The sequence below is a fragment of the Psammomys obesus genome, unplaced genomic scaffold (genome assembly GCF_907164565.1).
Source record: "Psammomys obesus unplaced genomic scaffold, mPsaObe1.curated_primary_1811, whole genome shotgun sequence".
NCBI classification, from domain to species: domain Eukaryota; kingdom Metazoa; phylum Chordata; class Mammalia; order Rodentia; family Muridae; genus Psammomys; species Psammomys obesus.
In genome coordinates, this window is record NW_026587759.1 from 8,681,096 (window position 1) to 8,701,708 (window position 20,613).

The following is a 20,613-nucleotide window of genomic DNA, read 5'->3' on the forward strand; positions in this document are numbered from 1 at the left end:
AGGAAAAGTCCTGCAAAGGCAAAAGTGAAAACTGATATTGGCCCTTGTGGTCTGCTGTGTCGTGGTTGATCCTTTTGGGGGATTAGTCCCATTTTAGAGGCATGGAAAGATTAATTTGGGTACCAAAGTCATGGAAAGTGAGTCTGAGGCAGAGATTAGAACACAGAAGTGCTAGTCTATGTTCCACACAGCTAAACACTGCTTGAGAGAGTAAGCTATTGTTACCAACAAAATTCATAAACAACACTGAACCCACATCATTAATCTCAAAGTATTTTAAGTGAGCCTGTAAGCAGTACATAAAATGAGCTTTTTGCTGAAACGGCTTGGATAGTATTACAAATTATTACTTAGATATTTTGATTTAGATATTATTACAAATATCTCTCAGTTTGATAAATTCTGCTTGCATGAGAAAAGATGAATTTTACTTTACTCTTTTCCTTGTAATTCTTCATCAAAAAGAAAAGTCAAAGGTACAAAAGTAAAGATAAGTATAGGCTCACTGTGTGAGATGATACATACAGGGAAATCATTCCTTGATAAACCAAATCATTTGTACATTAAAGATGCTTTATCACACTCAGTTCACATGCTGTGTGTGGTCTCATTAGGATAAAGCTGTACTAGTGAATTAGAGAAATTTGGGAATGGGCTATTGTTTACTTTAAAAATTATAGACTCTATTTGCAATTGATCATTTCTTTTCTAGCCAATGCAAATTATTTGGGTTTAAAATAATAAGTGTTGCTACTTAAGAAGTTTTTAGCCATATGTACCCAAATCTACCTTAATGTCAGCTTTAAAGAAAATAACTACTTTTTTTATATATACTTACACACTTTTAAGGTGCCAAAAAGAGTTGAAAACTGTGAAGTAACCTCTGGAGAGATGAAGTGAAACATGGAAGGCAAATGGCTGTGGCAGTGAAGAAGTGTAGGCGGTGAGTGCTCACATTTGTCATCTACCACACACTTAACATAAAAGTACAACCATGTGTCTTTGTCTCTAAGTGTCTAAGATGTTGGCTGTGTGATGCCCTGATACAGTTAAATAGCCATTCTCTTCTTCATTACGAGCAGTGCTGTGCATGTTGCGTAAAGCTCTTCCCGCCTTCCAAGGCCCACCTCTACGAATGTCTACTACAATTAATCTGTTTCCCAGGCAGTTATGTACAGCATCATAGGACAACTACAAAGAGGTTAAAATATGCTTTATGTTGTAGGATTTGAATTTTACCATGTTTCTCAGATTTTTCTAAACTTTCATGTGCAATTATATTTGTGTTGGAAGTATTCTGGCCGAAGAACAAATACTATACACTTGAATAATCTTGAGGGGTAGATTAATCTATATCCTTTCTTCATCTCAGGGTAGGTTGCTGTGGCAACCTCCTCAGCTCACTTTAAAATAATTTTTTAAAGCTCACTTCAAGAGCTACACCCAGCATGGGCCAGGCTTAAAAGCGGGCAGACTCAGTGCACAGGGCTTTCGTAGACTGCTGCTTTAATGTGGGGAAGCAGAAGAAAGGAGGGTGGAGTAAGATGGCACAAAACAGAAACTGCCATGTTAGCTTTTTCTAGAGCTGAAAGAGTCACCATGCTCTCTGTAACTTTAACTGTTTAAATGTATTATTAAATTAATTTGTGGAAGGGGTAGCTAATGTTTAATTATATTTAATACTAAGCACTTAATAATAATTGATGAAAAGAATATTGGTGATTACACACACATACATGCACACCCACACACAGAAATAGATAGAGCAGAGAAAGAGAGAGAGAGAGCTGGTTTAATAGCACATCAATTCCAGCCATTGCTTCATCCTTTTTCTTAAAGGAAAGTTGCCTTTTATTAACTGGAAAAATCCCTAGCTTCCCGCTGCTATAAAGGATGTAATAATTATTTTTTATTTTTCAGGCACAGGACTAAATTAGCAATCTAGCAAACTGAGGCCTAGGATGTTGGCTATCAAACCATACTCAAAGGCCTTGTGCATGCCAGGAGGGTCAGGGCTCTACTACTGAGTTGCATTCCCAACGACAAATCTTGAACTGGATAGAGAATTTTAAGTCTCAATACCTAGACCAAGCTACTTCCTATACAAGAAAATATTCTGATCCTCACCAAGTACCGTTAGGTAGCAAGAACCACCAGTTTGAGTAAAATCAAGGAAATAAATAGTATAAGTCTGGAGTAATTTATAGGCAAGTATAAAATACACTTTGAATTAACCACGTCATGGATTATTAATAAATAATTTTAATTAATTAATTTTTTTATTTGTGTAATTCCATGCAACTACTTCTCTTCTACTTGAGCTACGAAGGTTTATGTGAGGGAAACTAATGCTAATATTAGCTTATCTCACACATAAATAAACGAAATCTACTGAGGAGGAAAATCTTAAAATACCCACTGTAATACATTCCAGACCTAAAGTGTCAAATCATCCTCACCTGGACTGGGCATATTTTTGAATGTTTACGCTATTGTTGGTAAATGTCTATTTGTTACAATGTTTATTACTAAATAACTCTTTGCCATGTGAAAGGGTGAAATAAAGTTTCCTTTTGAAGGAAAATAAACCTAAAACTAAAGTGTTTTGTGGTAAATAAAAGTAACCTCTATAATTAACTACAATAGCAGGATTGAAATTCCTGTTATCTGCTGCTATCTACATTGTCATGTAACAGGCCATAACAGTTCATTAAAGTAATCTAAATCACTATGACAATACATTCCCATGATCCTTCTTATGGTTTGCTCTGTAAGCATCTTTGTAAACCTCAAAAATAATCTAAACTTTCATTTATATCACCGTATCTAGATATGCCTTAGTGTCCAGCATGTCTGAGCATCAAGGCTCAGACATCAGCACTGTACCTCTAAAGATAGCACGCTGTTTTCATAAATTCATGGTAGTCACAATTGCTGTTTTAAAGAGAGGAAAACACAGTATAATATATATACTAATTTTCAAAACAGAACAAACAAAAACCCACTGTGTCACAAAGCTTTTTCTTTGTGACAGTTTGTCGTGTTTTCCTGTGATAAAAGTAGTTGTGCTAATTAATAGTCACAAGGGTAAGGAGCCAGAGGCTTGAAACTTGTTCCGATGTAACTTGCCTTTAAAATCAACTTTTTGCTTTCAAGGGAAGCCTTGGGAGGGTACCTAAATGTTAAGCCCACTGCTCTGAGAGAAGCTAGAAACTTCAAACAGCCTGTACAAGGAGACAGGAGGCTTTTTGAACCACATTGTCCTTCTGCATTAAAATAGTCCTCTGCAGACAAGCTGAAGAATTTACCAGGAAATGCAGCTAGTCATTGGGTTAAACACGTACCGCTGAAAGGAGTTTTCTTAAGTGAGGAAATAATCTTGAATTTGATAGATATTTCATTGTGCTATTGTTGTCTCCTCTTAAAGTTCTGTGTAAACTTTGTTTTCCTCCAGTCATAGTATTAAAAAAATAATGTGCTTTGAATGTTTTACACGATCTACTCCTGGCATACAATCTTTCGTTTTTTTTTTTTTTTTTTTTTTTTTTTTTGGGGGGGGGGTGTAATTGACTAGGGTAGGGAAGTTCCCGATATCTAGTGCCTTTTTCTCTTAAGTATCGATTGTTTTTAACCTACGTTTGTTTTTTTTTTTTTTTTTTTTTTTTTTTTTTTTTTTTTTTTTTTTTTTGCGATGGAAAAGTATTCAGCCTACTTCAACCTTAACATAAGTGTTCTTATCAGTCTCTGTTCCTGCTTCCTGTGCAGCTGAAACTCTTCAGGCTAAGTGAAGTCACCCGCTATCGGCCAGGGTAGCCTAATGCATTTGGGAAGCTGGTTTGGTTTACTTGTTAATGACCTGGATAAAGTCCAGTGAGGTGTGGAGGATACACTAACGGAAAGGAAAGGGGATTCTTCGAGGAAGCTGTCCCTTCAGTAAATATCTCCAGATTGATTCGAAAGTTCATGGCCCCTCGATAAAGTCGAGATTTCAAATACTTGTAATTATTTTATTACTAAATATTGGAGAATTCTTTCGGATCACTTCCTAACCCAGCCCTCTGGGTTCTCAAGGCCAAAAGCGTTGTACTCCCTTGGCGGGCAGGAAGCGCACGCTGGGACCGAGGCTTGCAGACATCCTGGATCGCGGCTTTTCCGCGTGAGAAGCGGAGGCGCGTGCGGACCGGAGCAAGAATAAAGTGGCTACCGCGAATCCAAAGGGGGCTGGAGGGGGGAGCTCTTAGGGTCGCGCTCCTATTGGTCAGAGGGAAGATCCCGATTTCAGAAGGACTTTCCCGCTGACTGGCTTGCTGCCTCCCGGGGGAGCGAGCGCGCGGCAGCTGAGTGTCCCCTCCGAGCGTCCTCTGCAGCGGCAGGAAGAGAGGCAGGGAGCCGCCGCTCTCCGTGTTGTCTTCCCTTTCATGCAATAAAGAATTGTCATTAGGGTTGCGTATGGCATGTGCCATTACCCCACCGTAAAACTAAAATTAGCAAAATGTCAGGAATGGAAAGATTGATTCACCAAGATGCAATTATCATTTAAAAGTGCTTGATTGAGGTACTGATGTTCAGTGATTTATTCTGCATACCATATACATAATTAAAGTGGTGTAGTGGAGTAATTTATCAATCTAGTTGAGACCGGAGGGGTGAGGAGGGAGCTGCAGTATGTTTGTTTTATTAAAATGCTGCGAGGACTAGTCCCGCCCCCCATTTGCAAGAGTGAAACTGATGATTTCCCCAGCTCGCGAGGCGAGGCGACGGTTTGGGCTGGTAGGGACAGAGAAACGGAAAGGAAAAGGCAGCGCCAGGCAAAGGCAAGCATAAAATGAAACGGGGCTGGGGGCTCACCGGCGCGAACGTGCTGCTTGGAGCCCCAGCCCAGCGTGCTCGTGTCGCTTGCCACCCCCGCGCCCCTTCCCAGTATCCTTACATCTCCCCCCACCCCCGCCGCCTTTTTACGCGACGTTTCTCAGGCTGTGAGTTGCTCTCCTTTTCCCATTCGTCTTCTGGCACTTCCTTCCTGGACGCAGTTTTCAGGACAAGTCTGGTTACTTTTAATCCCACCGGCCACAGAGAGCCACTTTCTCCTCCTCTTCCACCTCCTCCTTCGCTTCCTCCACCTTCCTCCTCCTCCTCCTCCTCCTCCTCTTACTCCTCCTCCTCTTCCAGCGGCTTCAGGGCGCGCGCGAATGCGCGATCCCTCGCGCGCCTCCCCCTCGCCCCCCCCCCCGCCCGGCGCGCACACACGCACACTTCGTCTCCAGCTCTCTGCTCGTTCGGCTCGCAGTCACAGACACTTGAGCACACGCGTACACCCAGACATCTTCGGGCTGCTATTGGATTGACTTTGAAGGTTCTGTGTGGGTCGCCTTGCCTGCAGCTTTGAATCAGGTGGAGAAGCACTTCAAGGCTTCTGGACGAAGTAAAGATTATTTTTTTTCTCTCTCTCTCTTCCTCCCTTTTAAGAAAGGAAAATATTCCAAGGACTAATCTGATCGGTTCTTCCTTCATGTAAGTACCTCTGACATTTCTCGAAAAGAATAGAAATAGCCTGGGTATTGTCTCTGAAATCACCAGTTTCTTCCAGGCAGTGGGACCATCCCAACTCCTTTTTGGAAGGCTTAAGTTAAGGCTTGTTGTGTATTCTTTTCTTTAGATTCCATGATTCCCATGTGTGTGGATAAAAGTAACTTTTTAGATAGTAGTACCCGTTTGCTATCCGTTATTGAAATCACATCTGACTCGTTCCTGGCACATCAGTTTGTTTAAAGTTTCATGAACTTAGTTCACATCATTAGCATTAATAGGGTGAGAACGTGGACCTGATGTATTTTAGACTGTTCTGTGACCTTGAAGTAGGTGTCTTAAAATTTAACAGTTAGTTCACTGTGGAAAGATGTTTCTCTGAGTTACCCCCCAAAACTGATTTGCCCTGGGTTAGGATTCGAGCCTCTAGCTCTTGAAATGACTTTAAACTACAGCAGGGCTGTCTGCCAGAGGCCACCTTTGTGCATCCTCTCCCCTCACCAAAGTGCTGGCTTGAGAGAGCTTAATTGGTGGGGACCAGAAGCAGTTGCCCTGGCCATGGTAGTCTGTGCATTGCACAGTTCATGTTTGGATTTCAGCATATGCGCTGTTGTTTAGACCAAGGGAAATATTAAGCTGTTTAAAAACAAACAAAGCTAAGCCACTTAGCTCGCCTTCTGTTTGGACTTTGGATGAAAGTTAACAAACTAAGTGACAAAGTTGGCCATCAAGGAAGTCTATAGAGACAGGCACATTGTTTGTTGTATTATTATGCATTATGCAAGTGTTTGAGTGCAGTGCTAATGTTATTTCCTTTCCAGAGAAAGGCTACTAATTCTTAAGGAAATTTTTATATCTGAGCCATTTTGTACTGTTTTAAATGCTATAGTTATTTTTTTGTGAGGAGCCTTTTCCCCCACATTTTTGAAATGGATGTCTTTTGTATAAAATACTCTCTATCTAAATGCTGACACTGAAGTGGAATCAGGCTCTTTGCCATTTCTCTAGCTGGTCCTCGTTGGAGAATTGCTGAGACACAAAGTGCATTTTACTATTGTTAATGTGATAGTACCTGTAACAGTCACTGTCTCATGAAATGCTTAGTGACTGCATGTTTTCTAAGTGCTCTAAGGAAAACTCCAGTTGCTGCTCATGCCTGTCCAGAAGAGTGAGCAGGCTGGTCTCCCTCTCATCCACACCTTGCAGTGGAATTGGGACTGCAGAGTAAAGGTGTTCATGGGGGGCATAATAATCCCCCTCTCTAGAGACTTGCTAGCACATGAACTGTGACCACCTGTGAGCCGCCGTGTCACCTTGTAGCCATACCACTTTTGGCCTTAAGTGGATCAGCAATTTTCAAGTTACAGCTAATAAATTGCTTTTAATTTTAAAAATAATGTCAGTTTGGCTAGTATTAAAAACAGTTCAGTATGTATAAGTATGTCACAAGTGGTATTTTTGTGCAGCTTTTGATTCAATTACAAAAGAAAGTGCAGGCAATAAACCACATTATTATCATCTAGTATAAGCCTGAAATTAATTATTAAGTTTAAAAGTAGTCCTAAAGCAGTGCATGGTAAGTAAAATGAGATTTCCCTACATCCTATCTCAAGAGGATAAAAAATTTCCTAAATCAGTGAGTTTTTGTATTATTTGATGGATAATATATTTAATCATTTATCAGATTCCAATCTTGATTCTAAAAGCATTCATCAAAACATACTTAACACATTATTTTTGTTTAAAATTTGATTCCTTAGACAAGTTAAAGAGCCAGTAGTTAGTAGTCGTCTTTAAGTTGTGCTAAACTTTATTTTTAAGAATTGCTGTCCTTATTAATATGGTTCACACAGTTTTGAAATGTGGTGTGTAGTTCTCATACTCTATTAAAACCAGTATTTTATTTCAGTCATTAATGACACTATTTACATCTTGGTTGCTGTGCATGTGATGTATAGAATAGGATTAAGGTGTGCCATATATTTAATATTAATGTTTTTATATTGATTGAAATAACAAATAATCATATCATAATAAGAAGCAACTTTCCACCCTACAAAGATAGTCATATTTTTAAAGTATGTGATCTTGGGCATAAACTTTCCTGGCAGAGACAGTAAATGACCACTGAAAACTTCGGTCACAAAGACTTGCTGTAATTTGCCTTTTTTTTTCTTTATAAACAGGTTCATTTTGCAAAATTTTAGGAAATTTCTTTATTCCTATAAGAAAGTAGCTATGTAATGATTCCTGAAAAATGAATCCTGAAAAATTCAGCATATTCTATGGTTTTCAAATATCTTTTAATTTTTCCTTGGCTTTTACTCAGTGAATAAGTTGAACGGCATACAATTATGTCTTTCTAAAATTATTCATTGTATTTAAATTCCTTCAATAGAGAACTGTACTAAGTAACTCTTTGGCAAATGTTAGCATTATCTTTTAAAACTTTCTTCTGATTATTGTCGTATATTTTGTGGTTTTATTTCCCAACTCTTTGTGCAGTGTATTTGAGTGTATGAAATCTCAGAAAGTGGCAAAAATGGGGAAATATCTCTACAGTAATAACTGTACTACATAACAAAAATTAGATATTAAACAGAAAACCAAGGTTTTCAAAACATGAGTCAAAGCAACATGGAGAAATGTATTGTGCAGTTCAGGCTTATAACGTTGAGTGCAAGAAGATTACTAATTCATTTTTAACTTTCTTTAATAGAATCTTTTAGGAAAATGCCTCCCAAATGAATATCTAATCTTAGAAAACCATGCATATTCCTTTTATACATATATAATGATGGTCTGGACCAATCGAAAGGCTTTCGTCTCCGATGCTTAGTGAGCATACCCCATGGGGAGAAGAGCTGACTGTGATCCCACCCTCAGCACTGTGCTTCAGTCTCAGGCACTCATGGATGTGCCTGCACTCAGTAAAGCCTGACTCTTCACTGAGATCTGTCACCTTTCAGAAATCAAACCAGATTAAGGGGGCAAGTCACAAAACCAAGACAGCAACACTGCACACCTGACAAAAAGCAGATCACACAGTCCACATGTCATTCTGATAGAGTAAAGATAAAAGCTGATTGCTGGGGAAGGGCAAGACAACTCCGATTCCAAATGATGGTTAGATAAGTATACCACAACCCTGTTGCTTCATCATTATAAAGAGCCATTCAAACTGTGGAAAACTCAGTTTTCAAATAATAGGCTTTCAATAGTGCAGTAAAAGAAAATATGTTCTTTTGTGTGCTTTTTCATTGCTTAAACTTTAAGTTTTATCAGCTTTCTGTGAAGAGATATCAAGTTGTCTGTGTGAAGTGGTTACCGTAAAGCTTAAAGGCATTAGGCGTTTTCAAAAGTGTTGTGTAGAATGCAGAGCAGAATTTGCCAGAAATAAAACATCCTCGTGGTATTAAAAAAATGAACAGAAAATGCATAATTGTCAAAACCCTGTATTTTGTTCTTTAGAAAGTATGTTCTAAACCGAGATGAATAGTTAATGTAGTTGTAAACCAATACATTCAAATACATTTTAGTATATGTTCACTGGCAAACTAACATATATGTATATATGTCTATTTAATTGATGTTATATAAACACTGTTCTTTATGACAAAACAATGCTTTGAGACTTTGTTAGAGAATAGTTTTGTTTTACCTGTAGCATTTTTAAAAACTCAAGTTTCATATACATCCAACACGTCAGTAATTTCTTGCTTCTTCTAAAATTGAAGTCCTTTTTTACCCTACTGATGCCTCCTAGTGTCTCACACAATAAAGCACTAATGAGTCATCCATAAATGTAAACATTGCGTTTTCATTTCCTACATCTTCTGTGATACATAAAATTAATATTTATGTGTTTAATTTTCTGTTTGTTTCTATAATAGGATAGGGTACATTAGTGATGAGATGTTTCATCTGTGGATTTATGACACATAGGTTTATTTCGACTTTAACAACATTCTCCTAAGTGTAATAAGTTTATACCTTCAGTTACAATTCATGTAATCCTTCCTCATATTCAGTATTATCACAAATGGAAAAAAATAGCGGATCTTCCATTTTGTAAACCTGGAAAGCATATAGTTGAGTTCATCATCAAATGGCTGATAAAAAGAATTCATCATTTCATTTAAGCAAAAACACCTTCAAGAGATAGCAATTTTTGTTAACTCCATGTCTTCAGTCATAAAAATTTTTACATTAATGTTGCCTTTGAAAGGTTTAAGAAAATAAGAATGAAGGTGAATTCACATGTTTCCATAAAATAGCCAAAGCAAAAGTTGATTAGGCAGTAGATGTCTCTGTGCAGTGAAGGCTTATTAGAACATAGCTTCCCAGGACTCACAGAGTAGTTTCATGAGGTAGTTGCTAGTGGACATCAACCTCAGGGCAAGTTTTCTGTTCCTAAGTCCATGCTTGAATTCTGTGACTTCTAGCAACTCTGGTTCTACCTAAGACGATTGCCATTGAGTTACGATATTTTTCTTTAATACAATTACAAAAGGGGATATTCCCCTAATAGTTCTTAATTCAAGTTCAAAAGCTTGTAATATCTCTGGGCCTCCTCTTGAGTTGTCATAGTGTACATGTGCAGAGCACATTCATGACTTTCACAAATACAGTGTTCTGAGGACCCAAGTTGTGTGTAATCAAATTGTTGTTACATGCGGGGAAGAGGGGAGAAAGAGGGAGACAGAGACAGAGAGCAAGAAAAAGTCGTGATTAAAAATACAGAGATATTAGCAACATTTTCCTATTGATTATTTCATTCTCAGTTAGTCAGTGATACAATGATGTTACAATTCTTTGAAGAATGGAAGGGGGTGTGTTCATTTTGTTTAAGGAAGCAAACATCTAGGAAGGGGTGGGTCTTTCCCACAGGAGCCACATTTCTTCCCTTGGAGAGGTGAAGCAAATATGTGATATGTGAGAGAATGGCACCTGAGAAATTAGCAAAGAAAATCATCAAGATTCTTTTCCCCTATAAAACAGCTCCTTGGTGGCTTAATGCTCAATGCTAAAAAGGGACCATGGAACAAACAAAAAATTTAACATTTTCAGTGTTTCTGCCCATAAACTAGAAAGCACACTGAAGTAATTTTGACAACCTCACATTGTGTGTACTATTAAAACATAAAGAAAAAGGGTGCTGGAGACAGACATTTCCCAGATCTATAGTGCTATATAGGTAGCACTAGTGTTCCTATGTTCCTTTGTCTATTAAAAACAATAATGTCTATGACAATGAATACTAAAGTAAGATATAAGGATATTGGGATAATCTGATATAATATTATTTTACACCTCCTTGCTCTTGCTGAACAAAGAAAAGGTATATTCATATTAAGAAAGGAGTTTATGTTCTGTATTATATAGATCTATGATTTAGCATCATTGGCAAAACCTTTGCTATCACTACAATATATCTGGTATACATTGCTGTTCAATTGCAAAACTCCAATCTCTGTATTTGTATTATTTTAAAATACAACCAGCACAACAGAATTCAGAGTACACATGAAGATAATTTTCTGAGGGCATTCTACAAGAAATCGGTGATATGACAAGCAATAAAGACAGTAAACTTATTACAAAGAAAATCTGTAGGAATTAGTACGCTTTAATAATGTACACATTTGAGAGACTTTATTAATTCTTAATGCAGAGAATTTGAAATGAATGAAGCAGGGATGTTCATCCTGCTTATTGAATGACAGAGCAAGTCTTCAGGTGATGATTTAAATAAAGTCCCTTCAACTTGTTTTGGAGACGGGAGGAAGCAATCTCCAAAGAAGTCCTAGTGGAAATCTGATTTTTCCAAATTGCATCCTTGATTTTCTTCCCGCACCTTGTGATGGATAAGATACACATGAAGATGTTGTACGTTGTTTATAGATACTGTAGGTTTCTAGCATGTTGGATCTTTAAAGTGGTAGATGTAGTCATTTGTTAGAGGACGTGAACTGCGTAAAAGAAAACCAAAAAGTGCATGGGTTTTTAAAAAAATATCTTTTATATTTTTATCAAATTAAAATGGTAGCAAGAGAATACATCCATTCCCAAACCTTAAAAATTGGCACCTTTGGCTTAAATATGCTCAGTTTTTATGAAATTGGACAATAGATTTATCAAAAATATGAGAAAATTTGCCTACTAGAGTTGACTCTCCTTTCTTATCTCCTAGTTAATTGTTAACCCTCACATAAGATCTATAACTAACCATTCTGGAAAGCTGATGTCATTTTTTAATGCAACTTGAAGGATTAGGATCTCTTTATAGTAATTTTGAAGATGTGGTTATTTAGCTGAAATATTCACTGGAACATTTTATTTTTAGAAATCATGGTCACACAAGGAAGACTTTATAGGACCAACTACCTAATTGCAGTCAAAGATCTCTTTAATGAATGAATGCACAGAGAAGAATACATATTTTAAGAATATAATGGCCCTATATTTTTTTAAATTGCTACACTTTTTATATCTGAACAAAAGATATGTGTCTAAGCAGATGTTTTATGTTATATCTTTCGTGTAGGTGAGTCTGCAAATGTACAGTTTGACTTAAATAGGTTTGTGGGAAGGTAGTTTCAGGAGTTAAAAAAGGAAGCCTTTAGTTACTATAGTTTCAGCTCTTTCCTTTTTAAAAAAAAAAACAGTAATTACTCTCAGCATAAAGAAAGAGAAATAAACTCTTTAAATTCTTTTTTAACATCTACACAGTTCCTGAGGTAGAGCTGGTGTATTTTTATTCTTGTGTATGCAGGGCAGGTTCTGGCAGCCAGGCTACAAAATGAAAACTTGCTGGCTGCAGACCAGATACAGTGCAGAGCGTCACATCATAAACTTCCCTCCCCTGTTGCAGAGTGATTTCAGCCCTAAGCAATGTCCTTTCCCTCCAGCAGAGGCTGAGCAGCAGAGGGCCTCCTTCCTGAACAGTGGCTTTGGGAAAGGAAAGGTGCAGTGTTTCCCTTCTTCAGCTTTAAAACTCTGCCTTTTAAATCACTTACACAAGAACTGCAAACTGGATTCAGTATGTTTTCTTTTTATTCTCATATAGCAGTTTAAAATGCGTAAAACAATAGGGGTGAGTTAGAAAATGGGACTTCGCCCCACCCCCACCTACACAGTACATGAAAGCCTGATCACATATCTGTGGAGGGGTTGTTGTTTTTGTTACACAAAATAATAATAATAATAATAATAATAATAATAATAATAATAATAATGGCTTCTTTTCACAGAAGTGTATGCATTATATTGCAGATAGGCTGCATCATTTTGTGCTGCAAATTATCATCAAAGGTAGTTTTTTTCTCCTACTTATCTCAGGAAATAGCTTCTCCACCACAGTATGTGGTGCATCTGTGATTGTTTTATTGATAAACAATTACATTTTTAATAATTATTAGGTCAAAGTACAGAGTACAAAGAGGGAAACCATGTATAAGTAACTTGATTAATACCATGTTAAGTAAGTTGATTTCTAAACATCTCCCTTTAGAATCCTTGTACTTGAAACTGTGGTCTGAAACATCTACTTCTCTTTGGCACATAAAATAGCGAATGTTTAAAAGTAGATTTAATTGCCAGTTACACTTTGAACCTTTACCAATAGGCTTCTTTTCTTTAAATCTTATTAAAAATAATTTCTGAAAAAAAAATTCTGGCTGCCAGGGTAGTGAACGCTCATTTGTGAGTGGTGCAGTCTGATTATTGCCAGCACACCTTTCTAAAACTAGCCTTCACCTTTGTAAATATATTAAATGGGACCCTTCAGGAGAAAGCATTGCTACATAATAAATATTTGTTACACTTTTATTTTTAAACTTAATTACTGCTTTCACAATGTTCTAACAGGGTGTAAGTCTTAGTACAAACTAAACCAATTATTAATTACCTAAATAACATTTACTAAACATCCCAAGCAGTAAATATAACTTTATGTTTCTTTAAAATAGATAAATTGGATTGCTTTAATTTTGTTTAAATGACAAGGGCAATTATTTTTCTGTCAATACAAATACATACATTTTTCTAACAAAGCATTAAAATGTTAATGTAACATATCTCTTTTAAAAATGTAAAAGGAATCTCATGAGAATATTTTTGGGCCAGAGCCATCTACCAAGAAATGTTGAACTTTGATACATATGTTATAAATATAGACAAGAGTAAAAATTAGACATCCATTATAAATTGTGTAAGCCTTTGACTTTGCTTTAATTTAAAATAGAGAATGAGACTTCTTTGTTTTCTTGGGATAGTCCAAAATGCTATGAAACCCACTATAAAGTTTTAACACTTGAATCACTTAGAGGTGCACTCAGTAGGTAGTTTGTCTCATCAAGCATTTTAGACATTTTAAACTTTATTAACCAATAACTTCTTCAAGGTGCCTGATTTCCATCTATATTAGAGAAGACTTACTAGGTTTTAATAAAGGTTTCTGTGGTCAAGAATGTAGCTCTCCTCACCCTTCTTTGCTAACTGTTAATAAGTCAGAATGTTTAAATCCATATGTAATTCCATCTGGATTATCTTTCTTAACTAAGCAAAAGCAGCAAACCTGGCTGTTGAAAAAGCAAGTGTGCATGATTTTACTTATTGGATTTATTGGAAGCCCATTTAAAGTTTGTTTAGGTTAGTGGTTAAGGAAATAATGTTGCCTACAGTTGTCTCTCGCATTTGCACTTTTCTTCCTTTACACAAACTAAAAGCAATTTCCACAATGATGTGAACAGGTTTCCAAGGGCCTGCAAGAAAGACATTCTCAGTTCCCAGTGCTAGTTCCTTGTGGCTCATTGGTCCAAACAGATTGACAGTGTCTCTTGATCTGGCTGGAATGAGAGTGAGCCATCGCCTACTTTGCTTTCATTTAATAACTCAGAAGATACACTCTTAATGATTCTTGACTTCACCTTTTTTTTCCTTTTTCTAAATATTTATTTTGGACTCTTTCTGATCATTTGGTATTGTGAAAGCACATGCACTTTTAACCTGCTTTGACTGCCTATGTGAAATGGTAGGATTGTTTCAGGTGTTATTTCCTTATACTTGAGCCTGGGTGGTTCAACACAGAAAAATATCATGTCACAGAAGAGCTTTGAAAGAGTAAGTACTATGGGATAGTGCCTTTGGATGTAACTACTGTAGCTTTAAAGGCAGTGGATAGAACATCCACAGCAACTATGAGCATCTTCATGAGCTCAGGAGATGGTACATTTATGAAATAATCTGAAGCATAATATGGATCCTGTTCCACTATATAAAGTGTATGTGCATGTGTGTGTGTTTGTGTACACATGTTTTTTGGGTTGAGATTAGAGATGAAAGAGAGCAGAATACATGAAAGGGACAAAGCATGAGAGGATGAGAAGGGAATCTGAAAGAAAGAACAAATCACTTTAGCAAACACAGAGAGTTTAAAGACCTATTGCTTCATCACACAAAACATGTTATGGCATACATTGTGTGCCTCTAAACTGGAGCTTGGAGAGCAACAGCTCCAACTGGGTTCAAAATCTAGCTGGCAGTTTATTGATCTGTGGCACAAGGCAAGTTCTCTAACCTCCAGAAAACCTCAGGCCAGAATCTGTAAAATGGGGGTAATGTCATCCACCTCTTGAAGTTTTTTTCTGGAAGTTAACTAAATAGAAAAGTATTATGCAGGCATCTAATGAATGTCTAGTAATTATTAAATTGCTGTAATACCACTATATTTTAACAATTTTATTTCTGATTAATGAAGATCACTTTGCAATCCTTCAATAAATAGTTTTTAATTTTTTTCTGTAATGTAGTTAGACCATTAAGTTTGGGTCACTGTCAGGTCACATCTCATGTCTTGACACTAGGTTAGGTCAATCCTAACGGTTTCTACTAAATACAATATACCTTTCTCCAAGAAAACCAAATCCTTCACAGGGCAGACGTTACTTTCAGAACTAGAAGTTCTGAACTATAAAAATAATTTCATCTTTGACTTTTAAAAGTCATTTATTGCAGGGTTTGACTGTGGATGGATATTGCATAACAATAATAGTTTCAGTGGGATTTCAGTTCAGGAAAAGTGACAGTTAGAGGTGCTTTGTGGCAATGGCGTCTAAGAATTTTGAAGTCTTGTTTAAATCAGTACTCCCCTTTGAGAGCTCTATCGACATGTCTTGTTTGTTTTTCTGGTGATAGAATTATTTATAAAGAATGAGTGGTATTGTACTCATCTTTATGTTCATTCACAAGCACGCTTGCCTATAATAAGTATCATACGGAACCTGCTGAATAAATACTTGAGATGTTTATTCATAAAGATAAAAGTGTTTTTCGCTGAAGAGTTAAAAAATAGGTAAAATAATTTCTATTATCCTTATTTGACTGAGTGATTATTAACTGTAACTACAGTTTACCTACATTGAGGCAGTGAAGAAATGAACTTAATTTAGGTGTTTTCATTCATATGAGAAGCAATATAAAGTGTAGAAAATGCAGAATTTTACCCAGGACTGTAGCATTTGACATATAAAAGACAACACTCATAAAAATTTGATAACACCTGTAATATTTCTGGTGCAAGAAACTAGTTGCCCTCTTTTGGTTCTTTTTGTATCCACTTAATTTTTTGAAAAAAAAAAAACAAAAAACCCAACATATTTTGATAGTAGGTAATGTTGACCAAGCTTTCTCAGTGTATAAAACCTGGGGAGTTATGTCTACTTGAAATAGTTCTCCTGCTTTTGAATAATGACCCTCTGGTGTGCACCTTGCATTTCAGCTTTCTTTTCTAACCTTGTTTTAATGCCTGGATAAAAGAGTGCTCAGCGCAAGGAAGACTTGCAGAGTGGACTTCCCTGTGGTAAAACAGCATGGACAGCTCCCAACACTGCAATCAAGGACGCTTCTAAAAGCTTTAATTTAAAAATAATAATAATAATAATAAGTCTGCGTGAAGATGATGGAGCCCTCCAAGGCATATGGGCTTAGAGAATTATTCCCATCTGCAACCCCCTCCCCCTGCTTAGTAGCCCTTTCCAGGGTTATGATTACTGGAAAATGGCTGTTAATCACCAGGATTTTTTTTTGACTGCAGCTGCTTCAGTCAGACTCCTAATCTATTAAACAACTTTGTCTCCAGTTTAAAATTTGCATTGTATACTGTATAGAATAAATTTTCATTGTAATCAGAGCGTCCAAGAGAACTTCCAGATAGGATTTATAGCAGCACAGTTGCTTATATGTTTAAACAATACTGTGGATGATCAACATAAATTGAATATTACAGTATTATTGAGTGCAGGCACCATGTACAATAGTCACATTTACAGAGGCACTTAAATTGAGGCATCCTTGGCACTTGGCAGTATAATACACAGTTTTAAAACTTGAGATATATATTCAAAATTTCACTTGAATTTGAAAGGGTTTCTTGAAGTTCGGTGTTCTTGTACCAAATCACCAGATATCTTTCTCAATCCTCGTGCTTATTACAGTAGCCATAATTTTAATAAATAATCCAATGTCAGAGTCAATATTTAGTGCTAAGAAAGAACAAAACAATACTAACTTACAAAGGATTCTTTTAGCATGCATTCTTACATGTTAAATTGACAGGCTATAAGAAGTGGTTGGACGATATTCATCATTTGGAAAGAATGTTTCAATTAAAGTTAAGCACTTTCTCTTCCAGGTCTTTTTTTCTCCGTTTTTTATTTGCTGTGCCAAGGTATCCATGTGCGTTTTTCCACTGTCATCTGGCTCGTTCCCAGCAGATGCACACAATCTGTTCCGCTGTCACTAACAGGGTTCGGTTTATGAAAAGAATGTGTCAGAACATGCCACTATAGTCACTTTTACAGGTTTTTTTAAAGAGTAACTGAGAATGTATGCGTTGCCCTAGTTTTATTGTACTCATCCCTTAAAATTTCTAAGAAACTTTTATACTAGACCAAAAGCTTTCTTCAGACATTTTTATCCAAATATTTACTTACTATCAAAAATAAAATCTTAGAAGTCCAAAAATGTCTATAGTGGTCAAATTTAAGAGGAGATTTTTTTAATAAGAGTGTTTCAAATTAACCAAAGATGGTTTTGACAAAATTATTGAATTTCCAATTTTGATATTTCTTGCATAATTAAATACCAATCTATTTCTCATAATAGACTTGGGCCTACTAAGTCATAGCTTTGTTTAAATTATTCTCTGATAGAATAACAAAGAGATAGTCATAGATACCAACTGTTTTATCTAATCACTATGTTAATCCCAAAGTAGTTAAACTGTCAGATACATTCCCATATTTGATAGAGAGACAGTCAACTTCCAAGGAATATGGTCAAATTTTATTTTACGTGTTTACCTTTTAAATGTATAATACGTAAATTTTTTTCTGAGTACAATTCTTGTTCATTAAAGTTTCTTTATCCTCATTAACTATTCTTAATAATAAAAATTTCTGGTTTATGTGTCTTCACTGAAAATAATTTCTCTGCTTTTATATAATTTCTTAATAGATAGTGAATGTATTCCTAAATTAATAAATTTTATTATACAGCAGCATTTTAAGGTTTATTTATATATAATATATATGCCGCAAGTATATCCATATGCAAAGTTATTGGGCATATTTACATTTTGTAGAGACCTTGTGATATTAAATATCTTTCAGAATTGTAGACTCAAATGTTATTTGAATGCTAATTTAAGTTTGGGTAACAACTTAAATCTCAGAGAAATCAAATTTTCTTAATCAAAATTTAAAATTCACATGACCTAAAAATATAGATTAAAACTATATAAAGGAATGGTAATAGAGATAAGTGTTGATAAAATACATATTTAGAACAGCTAGTTGTTTAGTTCTTTAATAGGAAGTTTTAGGAAGTACACTTCAGGTGTACTTGTCAGAAGTCTTTTATATTAAAAAATAAATACCATTCCGTAGACAGCTCATACAGTATAAATTATAATATTTTAAATCACTTTTGTACATTTTAATAAGAAAATAACTTACAGTTAGAATTCACTGGCACTGCTGTTGTATCATACAAATTAATTGCTAAATTATCTCTGTAGAACTAAACCACACAACTATTACATTTCCTTAATTTTTTTTAAATTTTTTATTAATTACACTTTATTCATTTTGTATTCCCCCATAAGCCCCTCCCTCCTCCCCTCCCGATCCCACCCTCCCTCCCCTTTCTGCATGCATGCCACTCCCCAAGTCCACTGATAGGGGAGGTTCTCCTCTCCTTTCTGATCTTAGTCTATCAGTTCTCATCAAAATTTGCTGCATTGTCCTCTACCGTGGCCTGGTAAGGCTGCTCCCCCCTCAAGAGGAGGTGATCAAAGAGCAGGCCAATCAGATTATGTCAGAGTCAGTCCCTCTTCCCATTAATATGTAACCCACTTGGACACTGAACTGCCATGGGCTACATCTGTGCAGGAGTTCTAGGTTACATTCTGATTGTAGCTTGCCCCTTGTTTCCTCATGGGCTCATCCTCTCTTCTCCCCCCCCCGAACTCTCCCTTGTCCTCAGAAAAGGGGAGTCCTCCTCCCCTACCAACTGACCCCAGCCTATCAAGTCTCATCAGGACTGCCTGAATCCTCTTCCTCTGTGGCCTGGGAAGGCCACCCTACCAGGAAGAAGTGATTGAGGAGCAGGCAACTGAGTTCATGTCAGAGACAACCCCTGCTCCCCTTACTAGGGTGCCACATAGAGACTGAGCTGCCTATCAGCTACATTTGAGCAGGGGCGGGGTTTAGGTTCTCTCTATGCATGGTCCTTGGCTGGTGCATCAGATTCTGCAGCATTCTCCAGTTCCAGGTTTGTTAACTCTGTTGGTCTTTTTTGTGGAGCACCTGTTCTCTCTGGGTCCTTCCATCCCCCCTTCTTCCATAAGACTCCTGTGCTCTGCCCTGAGTTTGGCTTTGAGTGTTGGCATCTGCTTTGATCCCCTCTTGATTGGGGTCTTTTAGAAGACATCTATGGTACTCTTCTGCTTTGTTCCCTCTCTTCAACCACTTCCAGTGTCTATTCTATTTGCCCTTCTGAATGAGAATTAATCATCCTCCCTAATCTCCTCCTTGTTACTTAGCTTCTTTAGGTCTGTGGATTGTAGAATGGTTATCCTGTATTATATACCTAATATAAATTAGTATATCCCATGTTTGTCTTTCTTAATTCTTAATGTAAAAGGAATCCTAGTATATCATTCTTAAATATTGATGTATACATGCCTGTCATAAATTGATTTTATAATGTTTTTCATGAGCATAGCACACAGATTTAAGGTGAATCATAAAAAATGGACACAGTGACACATGCATCTTATTTACAAGTGAGGTAAAGGATTGCAAGTTCAAGGTTAGCCTGGGCTACATAGCAAGACTGTCAGATGAGATGAGATGAGATGAAAATAAAGAACAATTTTAGGCTTTATTTTTTTCCTTCCAACATTTTAATTTATTTATGTTTTTACAAATCACATAATCTCCCACTCTAACTTGTGGGTATTTGCATTTCTTGGGGTTTAGTGGCCTTGATATTTGTGTTAGCACAAAGAGTTGAGTGCCCATGGGTAAAGTAAAGAGAGGAGTTGGGTTTAGTCCTATGGAATTGCCTGGCCCCACCCCACTGTCCTTTCTATTTAACTGTTTGCAATAACTTCAGGAACAATTGTTAGCTTTGGGACAGTCTTGGCCTAACTACTGCTGGTGTTGAAGAAGGGGTCATGTGGCCACAGAATAATTAAAATCTTTAATCTTGTTAGAATATGAAAAACAAGATTATTTCAAGACAAGACTCCATGTGTGAATTTCGTCATCCTGAATTGTTAATCCTAAAATCTTCTATACATCATTCATGCCATAGAAACAATCTTAAATGTCATTAAGGGGAAAAAAAAGTTTACTCCATTTAGCATGATTCACAGAAGTTGAATATTCACAAATAGAATTTTTTTCCCAATGAAATAGTGGATTTTCCAAAAGAGATAAGCCTTTTTTTTTTTTAAATTAATGCCTTCCTTCTAAAGAAGTAATCCGATTTCCAATCTAACTTGATTTTTAAAATCTAAAG

General features: G+C 36.5%; 1 protein-coding gene across 4 annotated transcripts in view; it reads left to right on the top strand.

Annotated features, from left to right (window-relative positions):
- The first annotated feature begins 5,302 nt into the window (after window positions 1–5,302).
- Window positions 5,303–20,613, top strand: part of Mef2c (myocyte enhancer factor 2C) — a 149,673-nt gene continuing 134,362 nt past the window's right edge. For 3 of the 4 annotated variants that reach the window (XM_055604052.1, XM_055604051.1, XM_055604053.1), the window contains exon 1: window positions 5,431–5,511. The gene's annotated coding sequence lies outside the window, so the exon portion shown is untranslated. The other variant, XM_055604050.1, reaches the window with a different exon arrangement.